This window comes from Phoenix dactylifera, chromosome 1 (genome assembly GCF_051530095.1).
Source record: "Phoenix dactylifera cultivar Ajwa chromosome 1, Ajwa_hap1_PhDact_Kaust_v1.1, whole genome shotgun sequence".
In the NCBI taxonomy this organism is placed as follows: Eukaryota; Viridiplantae; Streptophyta; class Magnoliopsida; order Arecales; family Arecaceae; genus Phoenix; species Phoenix dactylifera.
Genome location: NC_143190.1, coordinates 71612138 through 71626620, shown reverse-complemented (window position 1 = coordinate 71626620; position 14483 = coordinate 71612138).

Below are 14483 nucleotides of genomic sequence, written 5' to 3'. Positions count from 1 at the left end.
TAACACAACCTATTAGATCAGCCCAATTAGAAGATTCTAAACCTCAACCTAAACCAACCTTATCCCTCTCTATCTGTGTTTCTTTTGGTTCACACGTTTGCCTACCGCTACTCATGGTCACTTTTCTCTCATAATTCTCTCTTCAATCTACCATTTCTCTTTTACACATAACCTCTTAACCAAGCCCTCTTCCTCTCCCTACTCCCTTGTAATCTCTCTCTCATAACTCTCTTTCTCATCTCTCTTCCATTTCTTTCTCACAGATCTTACCTTGCTCTTTTTTTTGAGTTCTTTCACAAGAATGCGGAACTAGAATATCACATATTGAGGAAATATAGGGAGAGGAGCCCTTGTTATGTGATAACCATTTTTAAAAGTTGGGCAATTGCTATTGAGGATAACTTATATATATGCTCATTTTGAAGCTAACTTTGGGACCCACATTTTTGTACTAAATCTTTATTGATTTGGTCAATATATGGGTTAAAATGGGCTGAAAATTTGGCATAAGTTCTATATTTAGCATGATTTTGGAGACATAACTTGATGTATACAAGAGATCGAAAATATAACCAAGATCTCTTGGCAAGATTAATTTGTAGGATTGGACAATTCAATAGAAATATAGATTGTTGGGATATGGTAATTTTAATTATATGGTGCTTGTGCAATGTTCAATAAGAAGTGCGAGTGTACTGTAGATAGAGTTGCAATCACTTTATTTTGCTATATATTTATTAGTATATGTGTAACAATCTAGACCCCATCCAAAAAGGCTAGACTTAAGATAGGATGGCAGCTGGCCAGATATTTTCGGATACCCAAACTATCCCGAACCCTAATAGGATCTATTTAGCAAAGCCCTATAGGATTTGGAAAGGGTTTGGGATTTAAAATTAAAACTTGCTAAGGTTCGGGCTATAGTATTTTAAATGGATTCAGATACAGATAAGGCAAATTTTGCAGGTACCCTACCCCTTGCCATTCCTACCTTAAGGTATTATTAAGTACCTAAGATCTATCCGATTCATATCTAATGTAGGACTAAAGACACACCCACAAGTGTCCTCAAAAACTCCCCCAGTTTAAGCCTTGGCATCTGCATCAGGATAAAAGTTTAACTCTATTGCAAATTTAATTATAAGTACCACAAATCTAATTTACAAATTCCACAATTAGCTTGTAGTCACCTAATAGACGCATGCTGCAGTGTTCTCTTATCCACATAGACCATTGGGTAGATCTACTCTGATACTATTTGTAACAATATAGGATCTTACTAAAAAATGCTTGTCAAAAAGGTGTTATTTGGGTTCTTTGATATTGAATAAGTACCCAAGATTTACCTAGTAGATAATAAATATGAGACTAAACACATGCCCACATGAATCTTCCTTATTTAAACCCTAGTATCTTGCCAAGCTCATGGTCCAAATCTATTCAAATCTAATTACAAGTACTACAAATCTAATCACAAACACTTATGGTCAACCTAAAATGGACCCATGTTACAGCTGTCTCTTAGTCTATATGGGTGATAGGCCTGATCTGCTATAATATAATTTGTAACAACTCAGTGCCTCATCTAAAAAAGCTAGTCGTAAGATGTTGTTAAGTATCCAAGATCTACGTAGTGCATAACCAATAGGAGACCAAACACATGCCTCCATGGATCCTTACAATATGAGTTCTCATTTATTTAATTAATTTTGTGTTGGCATTATTATTTTGATATGTTGAGGTGTTGAGATATTTTTTGTTGTTCACAAGTATTTTTGAGGCAAGTTCTCTCTTTATGTACTCTTTAATCTATTAGAATTTTGGAATTGTATTTTTCTTGTAAGACACTTTTTTGTGGAAGTTTTATTACATGTTTTATTGAAGTGGTTGCATTCTTCGTATTAGTGAGTGTATACATAACGTAGTTCACATGGCATGGGATCAATTATGTATAAAAGGGATTATAGAATAAAAACTTCATGAGTTTTTGATAGTGAGTTTTATTGATAGATTTAATTGTGTTATTATTATTGGGACTATTGTTATGGATTTTTGTGTGACATTTTTATAGTAGATTGATGCCTCTCATTAGGCAAATCATGACAACCGATTGAAGCCTATCATGGGGCAAATCATGATCGTGTAATGGAAGATGCTTGTCATAGGGTGAATCATGACATTGGTTGCCTAATATCATGAAGAAAATGGACAACAAACTGAAAGTTAAATAAGTTATTTATCATGATGTATTATTTAAACATGTCCAAACTTGGAAATTGTAAATTATTTTAGCTATTGAGTTAGTGGTAATCTTCATATTGTATGCATAGCCATTATTTGTGTATTATCATACTTCTATACTTGTTATTTTAATAAAACAAAATGTATATTGAATCAGTTTTTTTTTTTTTAAAGTGGTGAATTTATCTTTAAATTGAAGTGTGTACAATTAAGAATTTATTCGTTGTTAAGCTTATAGCTTTCTTCTTTCCCAGATGAACGAATCAGTAAAACTCAGTTGTCTCGAGGATGCAGTTGGAGTATTATCAATCTTTCTTTCATTTGAGACCTTGTTGGTCAGAACCTTGTATTGTAGTTGTTCGACTGGTATTTTATCATCATGTGGAACTATTATTTAATCCATACCAAATGTTGGTATCGTTATGCTTGTGTTAAATATTTTTTTTTTTATTACTTTAAGATTTGGATGCTCATAGTCCTTAAGCTAGGTTATGTGCAGGAAGTTATTTAGATCCTTTCCATATATATCTTTGTCTAGCTGACATTGTATTTAGTTGATTGATAGATTAGGCTTGAGATACTTTATAGGGCTGAGCCTTGCGAGGTGTCTACCCTGTCGGCAGTATCATGTTAGGGCATGATAGATGGTGTTTAATCGTTGGTGGTAGTAGGGATGCCAGTTTTGACATGTTTTTGATTAGATTTTTAAATTTGACTGGTTCAAATATGAATTTCAAATTGATGGATATTATAGTGCTCTGGGGTCCCCTCAAACCAAGACTCATAGGTACCACTAGATTTGAGATAAATATATATTACTACAGAAGGAGTTTTAGAATAAAAATCATGTTCGACTTGTGGTTACCAATCGACAACATTAGAGTGGCTATTTAAATCCCCACTAATGGCTATGACTATGCCATTAGATGACTATACTTAATTAGAATTAAGCTAAACAAGAAATTTCAATAAGGATATATGTGGACTTTTGGCTAGGTGGTATATCGAGTTAAAAATTAGCCCCGGCTTTAGGTCGGGCTGTAGGCTTGGTTTAAAAGGTCTCAGGATTGAATTCAGGTTTAGATTATGGAGGCCAAACAGAAATCAGGCCTAACCTGAAGCTCGCCACTGAACTCCGCCCCCCACCCATCCTGATCCCACTCCCTTGAAAAATTATTTGTTAGACTAAGTTCACATGGACTAGTCCAACCAGAAGGCAACACGTGGAATAGTAATTACTTTTTCCTCTTTTTTTTTTCCTTATATGGGTAATAGCAATATGCACCATGATGAATTTAGCAGCAGTGCAAAGTGTACGCAGCTCAACTAATAAGGTTTCCTAAAATGCTTATCTAGGGTGCTATAACTAGGCCTTGACTGTGCACTAGGATGTTACCAACAATATTAGTACCCTAATAAAGCCATGTTTTACATATGCCATACCTCTTTGAAGTATTGATAAAGTATTTTTATTTTATTCATGGATGTTTTTGGACAATTGACAATAGCATGTGACGCCTATTTCGTATTAGGTATCCAAGATCTATAGGAACAAATAGGAAACATTGTTGTTTGGTGGGTAATTGATGGAGAACAAAGACTCCAGATCCCTATTCCTTAAAACTATGTTTGGATGGTGAAATGGGAATGAAATAAGCTAGTTATTCTATCTTATTCCATGTTTCGTTCACAACCAAACGCTCCTACTTGGCCATTTAGTATAGGCCAATTTTGTCCCCAAAAAAAAATCTACCTCAAGGTCCCTAGAACCATGCGGTGAATGAACTCGAGGTTCCAGAGCTTCCTGGCTTATCAAGGTCCCCAGATCGCCTCTAACCATTGCCCGCTCCTGATCCCTATAGCAGATTACATCAGCCATCGACTCCCGTTCTTCTTTAAGAAGATGTGGTTGTCGTACCCCAAATCTTGGAACATTGTCTGAGAGGCTTGGACGATGCCGGTGCGAGGTGATGTCATGTAGAGGGTTTCGTGCAGGCTGGAGCTTACCAAGCGCAGACTCCGCAGGTGAAACTGCAAGGTAGTAGAGGATATATTTAGAAGGCCGGAGGAGGTGGAGGTGTCTATTGCTGAGCTTTCGGGGAGGGAGGATAGTATGGGTGGGCTGCCGGAGGCCGACTTGGGGGTATTGCGACACAAACTCGCCATGCACCACTCCTTACTAAGGAAGCAGGAGATGTTCTGGAGATAGAAATCCCAGATCCCATGAATGAAGGAGGGCAACAGGAACACCCGCTTCTTCCACCGGTGGACCATCATTAGGAGGTAGAGGAGTATGATTCGTTCCTTAATGTTTTTCAGCAATTTAGTTATCTAGTTGTTTTGTTGTCTGATTCTAGTTTTGTCTTCTTCATGATCAGCAGCCATCTGTCTCCGCTTAAATTTCTTGATTCAATTCCATTTGTCAATTCATACATCCCAATCCTAATTCGGAGTCAAGAAAAGTAGAATACTAAGTAAAAGGTGGGAAAATAGGATTATTTGTAAAGGTAATTGCTGTAGAATTCTATAGCAAGAGCTGAACTTTTCGTTTTAATTATCGTAGTTGGAAGATGGAGATCAAAAGAACACGCCGCGACAGTCTTGAACAGTGGAATACTAAGTAAATGGTGAAAAAAATGGGATTATTTCATGAAGATGCTTGTATGAAATTCTACAGCAACAGTTGAAGTTTTGGCTGCGATCATCGATGTTGTAGGATGGAAATCAAAAGAACGGAGAATAAATTTGGTATTCAACACAGAAATATAGAGAACTGTCTTGTGTTGGAGCTTGATGAATGGTAGAATTGGCACCTGATTCTCACCCACGAGCAGGGGAACAAAATTTCTTGTATAAATGGATGAAGTGGATGAACCTAGGGAAATGCTTGAGAGCATTTTCTATGCTGTGCGTACATGTGGATGTATGCACACCACATAATTCTGGTGTATAAAAATTAAGAGAAACCAATTCACACCCCCCCTCTTGGCTTGTCACCTTGGGCAACAGCAAAAGGGTCACCAATGTAAATTAGACTTGATAAACAATATTAGACAACTGACAACATTTTCTTAATCATAAGGACTTCATAATCCACCAAGTGGTTAAACTAACAAGAAAAATTAGAACCACCAAAGAAAAGAACTAGATCAAAAGAATGAAACAAAATAACATTCATATAGTCCAAATTCATACATCATTGATACATCAAATCATTGAAAACACAACACAAAATGATTGATAAAACTAAAATAAACTCTAGAGTTAATTAGGTCTACACCACGGAGGGAGAAGAAAAAGAGAAAAGTAAAAGGTAATGGATAGATTTAGAAGCCTTGTCCATGTTGTTATCGATATAAATTGTCTAGTAGATAGTGCGTCTAGAGCCCGAATAAAACCTTCTTTCCCTTTTTATAGTAAAAGGGATACGCAATTGTAGAAATGACTATCTTTGTTAGTTAGTAACAATGGTTCTCGATATGACTATCTTACTTTTAAGTGTCCAAATTACTGCTAATGGGAGTTAATTACAGAAATAACCTATCTCCAAAACTTTGGCCAAAATGCTTTACATTCTTTTTGATAGTGTTGTTAAGAGTGCTGTATAGGTGCCTAGGCGGTCTACCTATGCACTTGTAAAGCATAGATTACTTACATAGCAGCAGAGTAGACTTATATTAGAAGAAAATTAACTTTTTTTTGATTTGTACTTTCTTTCATTACCTTATTTTCACTATTATACTGAAATAATTTTTTATTTTACATAAATTGAAAGTGAAAATACATAACTTACAAGATGCTTTTACTTTGCTTATTCCTTTCCCTATTTCTTCTTACCTCGGAACCTCCTCCTTCGCATATGTATCACCAACTGGAGGGTCTTATGAAGCTTTCCAATACCTATTCTACTACTAGCAAGCCTTCAATATGCTGCCTAGTTGTTCAATGGCCCACTCTCATGTCATTCCTCTTGTTCTTGCTCTACTCATTAAAAAGATCATTTTCTTCTCTTGTCATGTTATTCCTCTTCTTCCCTTTTTATCCTTTTTTTTTGTTCATTACCCTTACAAAAATAGCTTATTGTATTTCTAGCCTTCGAAAATTACTATTTGCATATGTATCTCTTAAAACATCATATTTTTGCATGAATACATATGCGGTTATATTTTTAGTTGACAGTGTTGAGAAGTAATCATTTTAAGAATAAAATAATTTATCATCCCTTACAATAATATTCTTGGGGAATATATAACAAATGCAGGGATGTTAACATAAAAGGATAATTATGCCAAATGATATTCGGAAGGGTTATTTATTAGAATTGTTAGCCAAACATCTAATAGGAGGGGCATCCATGCAAAACCAGGGTGTTTGAGGGGTGCGTATGTAAATAGTTACTTTCGGGGTGGATATTCAATAAGTTAGATTTGTAAATGTTTATGTGCAAAGAATCCTTATTTATATGCATGGTCGAACATGAATATTAACCATATTGTTTTTAAGAGCTTTTTGCATGGATACCCTTCTAAATATTAGATTTTGCATGAATATCCTTTCAAAATTAATATTTGCATGTATACCCTTATAAAACTCTGTTATTGTACAAATACCCCTAATATAACAGTTCTTTAACGGTGTTAAAAATATAATATTTATATGAATTAAAAATAAAATTAAAATTTGAAATGACGTTATAATCCTTACACCACTCCAACCCCCCCGGCGCGTCTTCCCCATCCCCTGCGAGCTCCTCGCCTCCGCCGTCCCCCCCGCGAGCTCCCCGCCCCCCGCGCGACACGTCTTCCCCATTCCCCGCGAGCTCCCCCCTACTTCGTCCCCCCCGCGCGGCGCGTCTTCCCCACCCCCCGCGAGCTCCCCTCCCCTCCGCCGTTCTCCCCTCACCCCCCGATGTCCCCCCCGCGAGCTCCCCCCCGCCGTCCCCCCCGTGGGCTTCCCAACCGCCGCTCGGCATCCCCACCCCACCCGCTGTGGGCTTCCCCCCCGCCGCTCGGCATCCCCACCCCACCCGCTGTGGGCTTCCCCCCCGCCCCCCACGTATCAGGATCCTGATCGCGGGCGTTCGCGATGCAGCTCGCTCGCGATCTCCTTCCTATTCCTCCTAGTTCTGTAATCCAACCTATGATAAACAAAAATTCTTCTAACCGCAAAACTTATCTTTTTGTGCGATCTATCTTTCAAATTTTTCATCTCTCTCCTATCTGTTGATTATAAAAAAATATTTCAATATCATGTTACCCTCTCTTCCCTTTCATTGATTTATACTATTTTTCTTTTATTAATCTGAACCAAAAAAAAATCATTACAAGTGTTAGAAGAACAATAATGATTATTGTAGCTGATTTTATTTCATTCCTATTTTTTACCGTGAACCAATATTGAAGCTCTATTTTTTGGTTTCTAGCTACATACCATATATTTTATTTGAGAATAAATCCTATTATATATTTTTGTTATATTCATGATAAAGAAACAGGCCTCTCGTCATAGAACCAAATGCATTTCCTAATAAATACAGAATTATAAAGGCTATCACATTAATAAATGTATCTCAATTCTTTTCATCTACTAAGTTTTTTTTTGCATATATACCCTTCTAAATATAGAAAATTATATGAATATCCTTGTAAAGTTACTATTTGCTTGTATACCCTTATAAAAATTTCTACTTGTACGCCTAACCATTAAGGGTATTTTAGTCATTTTAATTTGAAACCGCTAATTTTTTAACGGCGTTAGATGACATGGGTATATATGCAAAAATAAGAATTAAAAAGGGTAGAACAACAAAACAAGTATTTTACGAGGGTATACATGCAAATATTAATTTTGGAAGGGTATTCACGCAAAATCCGATATTTAGAAGGGTATCCATGCAAAAAATCCTTGTTTTTAAAACTTTACCTTTTGTTTTGAAAATAGGTTAGTAAAGTTCCCAGTTGACTAGGCTTCGGTTAGATGTCCTGACAACCTTTCTTTTCAAAGAGTTAGGCTAAAAATCTTAAATAGGAATCATGATGTAATCTTTTTTTCTTATGATTAAGACATGATAAGCTATATTTTCATGTAAACACCAAATCATGTACTAAGTATGTTTCCAAATTTTCAAACTATTGGGTAATTGAGGTTTATGGCAAACTCAATGAGAAAATGGTTCCTTTGTATCTCGGTCGTGAGCACTTTACAATTCACCAAGTGATTGCACTAAAAAGAAAATTAAAAGAAATACCAAAGAGGAACTAGATCAAAAGAAAGAAATTAGATAAACCTTCATTAGTCATATTTTATACATCGGTAGCTTAAAAAATCACATAAAATGATTGATTCTTATCACATGCATCTCATGCATATAATTTCAGATCTGATAATTTTAATTTTAATCATGCTACCAACTGAATCTCTGATTATACAAGACATGATTTTTAATTGTTTCAATCTCATTGTAATTTAAAATCAACATGCAACATCATAAGAATAAAAATCAGCATGCTGAAATTTCTGAAATCTGAAATTTCAGCACGCAGAAAATTTCAGCAAGCATGAATATTAAAATTCAGATCTAATAAAATCCTAATCAAGTCTATTAATGTTAATCTTAATCCTAAAAACCCGGCTCTGATACCACTTTCGGTTTACCCTCACACACGTTGCGACGATCGCAGCGGAAAGACGCGCGCGGGGTCGTTCATCTCATGAACGTCCAGAGAAACGTAGATTTCAAAAAAATTCTGAGTTCTCTAACTCAGAAGATCATGAAATCTGAAGGAAAGGATTAAAATTAATTACTTGATTAATTTTCAGATCTACAATTAAAATTATAAGATCAAATCTTTACCTTTGAGCGGGTAGATCTTCACCGCTATTTGATGATCGTGGAAATCAGGTTCGCTTGAAGCGGCACAAGTGTCCGGCCTCTACGGGTATCCACATGAAGATCTGGATTGATCGAGGTTGCGATCTCACCGGGGTGCTAGCTCCCTTGCAGAGATCCCTTTTGATGGTTGGAACTTCTCTAAGCAATCAACTCTTGATTGTTTCCAAGAGGAGAAAGAAGGAGAAGGAAGAAATGCTTTCTTTTCTTTTCTTTACCATAGAAGAAGAAGGAGGAAGAGAGAAACACCTTTCTCTCTTTGTTTTCTTCCATGCATCTGATGAAGAGGAGGAAGAATCAAACATCCTTGCTGCTCCTCTTTTGCCTTGCGGATGGAAGAAGGAAGAGAGGGAGAGATGGAGGCCGCTCGCCTAAAAAGAACCACCAAGAATCATCCCAAAGGGGGCTGCCCCCTTTTTTATTCTTTTTCTTTGAAGCCCTAGGTGTGGACTCCTCCTAAAAGTTAGGAGGAGCCGCACCAATGTTTGGCCAAAACGGGTCTTGCGTCCCGGGCATCCGGGACGCGAGTCCCGTCCATCCTGGTCGCGCATCCCGGTCATCCAAGATGCGGATCCCGGGAGCATCCGAGGAAGGGAGGGGTTCTAATCCTAATCAAATTAGGATTTAGGTGGCCCTTGGTTCATTGAATCCTAATCTAAGTAGAACCCAATTAGTCTCCCTATTTGATTCACATGAATCCTAATCTAATTAGGAGTCATCTTTATCTATTGGACCAAAATTAATTAGGACTCTAGGAATCCTAATCCAATTAGGACTCATATAATTTTAGTCCTAATCCAATTAGGACTCATATAATTTTAGTCCTAATCCAATTAGGACTTTTATAATTTTAGTCCTAATAGAACTTTAGGAATCCTACTCTAAGTAGGACTCTAATAATTTGAAGTCCTAATTTAATTAGAATCTAGGTGTCCTACTCCAAGTAGGACTCTTGAACCTTATCATATAAGATCGAGCCCAATTAATTAAGTCCCATTGATTCAATCAAATTGCAATCCAATTACAATTAATTCCTTCTTCAACTCACTAACTCTTAGTGGGTTAAACTAATTATCAATCAAATTGACAATTACAAACTATTGTGATTCCAAATCACAATTCAACCATTAGATCGATCAGATCCTCTATTGTGTGTGACCCCATAGGTTCTATTCTGTCTGGTAGTGAGATATGTTGTGATCCCTATCACAATATCATTGAAACTCCTTTCAATGGGTTAGAACAATTCCAACTCTTCTCATTCGGGTTCACTGATCATCAAGTGAATGTCTCTGAGTCTCACAATCCACCAGTGACACCTAGCAGCATGTAGTGACAACCCAGCAGAGTAGAATAGATGAACCTCTAGGTGCAGTTAGCATATGATACAGTCCCTCTATCGTGGATCCCAACAGGATGGAGGTCATGGATAACTCGTCAAACCCCATCATCTGTTATATGTAAAATTTATTCGACTCTAGTTCGAGATTGGAAAACTCTTTTTCCAAAAACTACCTTGGCCAAGGATTTACGAACTCAGTTTCATAAATCACATAGGATCTCTCCTAATCTATCAAGGTCGATAGATTCCATCTAGATGCACCCCTACTCCTACAATGAACCTACTGCAGCTAATCTGCACCACAAGGACCCAAATGGATAGGGCCCATATTTATGTGCTCGTTAAACTACAGCAACCTCACTGTGAATAGCCGAGGCATTGCAGGTCAAAGGACCAGTCATACAACTGCAGCATCAAGTAAGTCACTGACGAGTGGATAGACATCCAAGTGACTACTTGCTTTGGTCACGCTCAGTACCCTTGTTCTCTAACAAGCACTTACACAATCACTCCAGTGTCCCTACACTGTGGACTCAAGACTCATCCATTTGACTAAGTGATCTGTGCACTAATCTCAGCGGATCGATCACCGTCCCTCGTGATGGATCCATCGATCAGGAACAATTCAGGAATTAATCACCAATGACACATGCCTCAAATTCTCAACTCTTGAGAATATGCATCGTCATCTTATTAATTCCTTGGACGATTCATGGACAGATAAGAATATGAATGAAAAGAATGCCCATCCTAATAAATTCATTATTAGGTCAAGTACAAATTTATGTCCCAAAATAAAATAATGCGTCAGCCAAATTGGCTTCTAGGGCATATTTCTAACAATCTCCCACTTGCACTAAAGCCAATCAACCATAAATCTAAGCCCCATCTTCTCAAGATGTGCTTCAATTTTCTGTTGACTTAGCTTCTTAGTGAATAGGTCTACCACGTTGACTGTGGAGTCTACTCTCTATGCCTCTACTTATTTCTTTTCGAGATAGTCGCATATCAGGTTAAACTACTGCTCTATATGCTTAGACTTCTGGTGAGACCTTGGCTCCTTAGCTAGTGCTATGGTGCCATTGTTATCGCAGTATAGTGTTATAGCATCGGATGACATTACACATAATTCTGCAATAAACTTCTTAATCCAGAAGGTTTCCACTGCACCCTTAGAGGTGGCGATACATTCAATTTTTAAGGTAGAATCTGTAATGATCGATTGTTTGGAACTCTTCCAAATTACCGAACACCATTGCACATATTCTAATGTAGACTTTTTATCATCAAATGTGTGTATCCTTCTACCTTTAACTCTGATCTTCTCCTAAAGACCAAGAACATGTCCTTAGTTCTTCTCAAGTACCTACGACTGTTCTTCACAACTATCCAGTGCTCGTTGCCTGGATTTGACTGATATATGCTCGTGACACTCACAGCATGTGCTATATCAGGTCATGTACATAGCATGGCATACATGAGGCTCCCTATAGCCAAAGCATAAGAGATCTTGCTCATCCGCTAAATCTCTTCAGATGTGTTGGGGCACATCTTCTTAGAGTGATTTATCCCATGCCTAAGGAGTAATAATCTCCTTTCAGAGGTTTCCATGCCGAACCTCTTCAGCACTCTCTCTATGTACATATTCTGTGATAGGACAAGCATCCTCTTAGATATATCTTTATAGACCTTAATTTTCAAAATATATGATACTTTCCCAAGGTCTTTCATAGATAATTTCTTAGACAACCATACCTTGACCTTAGTTAGCATGGGAATATCATTCCCAACAAGAAGGATATCATCCGCGTACAATACGAGAAATACAATAGCCCTCCCACTAACCTTCTTATAAATACATGGTTCCTCTTCGTTCTTGATGAAATCAAACGATTTGATTACATCGTTGAAATGAGTTTTCCAACTCTGAGATGCTTGCTTTAGTCCATAGATGGATATTTGCAGTTTACAGACCTTGTGATCACCATCACAATATCATGATATGCTGCAACAGCGAGCAATATTTCAATAGACTTCAGCATGGCTACAGGTGAAAAGGTATCCTGATAATCAATGCCTTCGTATCGATTATAACCTTTCACTACTAGCCTTGCCTTATAGGTCTCTACCTAGCCATTCAAACCTTTTTGTCCTTTTGTAAATCTAATTACAACCAATAGGTACTATACCTTCTGGTGGATCTACTAAGGTCCTAACTTGGTTGGAATGCATGGAGTCCATCCCTGACTTCATTGCTTCCAACCATTGCTCAGAATCGATGTCTAACATCGCCTCGTTATAGGTATTGGGATCCTTACCTTGATCCCTATCTCCCATGGAACACTTCCTCTTCATCCTCTGTAAGCATACCTAAGTACCTTTCAGGAGGATGGAAGATCCTACTAAACTTACGAGGAGGAGGAGATACAACATGTACTGGCTCAATACGAATAGGTTCTATAGGCACAATGACTTGTTGATCTTCAGAGACTTTCTCTTCGAGCTCAATTTTTCTCCCACTGCCTCTATCAAGGAAAAATCGTATCCTAATGACTCTTTAGGATATCCAATAAAACGAGTATTAATTGTCTTATCCTCTAACTTGTCCGCCTGTTGTCGCTTGATGTGGGCCGGATATCCCCAAATCTTGAGATAACTAAGACTTGGATTCTTACCATGTCATATCTCATACGGTATGGTAGGAACAGATTTAGAGGAAACTCTATTCAATAAGTAAATAGCTAAAAATAGGGTATCTCTCTAAAGAAACAAGGGTAAATCAGTGAAGCTCATCATGGACCTGACCATATCCAATAGGGTCTGATTCCCCCTCTCAGACACCCCGTTGAGCTGAGATGTACCAGAAGGGGTCCATTGTGAAACTATACCATTCTTCTTGAGATAATCTCGGAACTCTCCACTAAGGTGTTTACCTTCTCGATCCGATCGAAGAACCTTAATGAGTTTTCCTATTTGTTTTTCTACTTCATATCCGAACTCTTTGAACTTTTCAAAAGCTTCAGATTTGTGTCTCATACACATATCAATACCGTGAGTAATCATCGGTAAATGAAGTAAACAATTATTTTTCCTAGCTTGCACATCGAATGGGCCACACACGTCAGTGTGTACTAGGGTAAGTATTTCAGTGGACCTCTTTCCTGTTGGGAACCCGCCCATGCCGCTGATATTTCAAAACAAAAATCAGATGGCAGCGGAAAGGGGGCATGTGCGGGATCGACGTTCATCGCATGAACGTTGTTTCGAGACCTTTCATAATTAGGTAAGAATTAAAACTTTTAAAACTATTAGGAAGATCAGATCTTCACCTTGCGCGGGTAGATGATCACCGCAAATCTGAATTCGTGGTTTTTGGAAGAGGGTTCGCTTGAAGCCGTTCAAACGTCCGGCCTCTACGGGTATCCACACGAAGCAGGATCCGATCCAAGCTCTCTATCTCACCGGGGTGCTAGCTCCCTTGCAGAGATAGCTTTGATGGCTGATGTCCTCCCTCTCAATCAACTCTTGATTGTGCTTGGAAGGAGGAAGAAGAAGGATGAAGACTTGATGAAGAGCCAAAGCCTGCCTGCAGCCTTTTCCTTTCTTACGTTGGAAGAAGGAAGAGAGGAAGAAGGATGACGCCAAGCACTTGATCTCTTCAACCTTGCTTGCGGCTGAACACCAAAGGAAAGGAGAGGGCCACGGCTTGGAGGAAGAGGGATTCAACCTTGAGGGGGGCCGGCCCTAGTCCTCCTTTTAAAGGGAGTGGAACTCCCAACAATTAGGAGCTCCATGATAACTTACCAAAGAGGGGGCGCCGGCCCCCTCTCTTCATGTCGCCCTAGCCAAGTGGAGAGGGGCTGATGCCCCTCTTACTTGGTTAACCTAATCCTCTTCCAAAGAGGATTAGGTGCCTCTCTCATGGTTTAATCCTAATCTAATTAGGATTTAGCCAAATTGGGTTCAATCTATGCTAGTCCTAATCCAATTAGGACTTGAATGAACCATGAC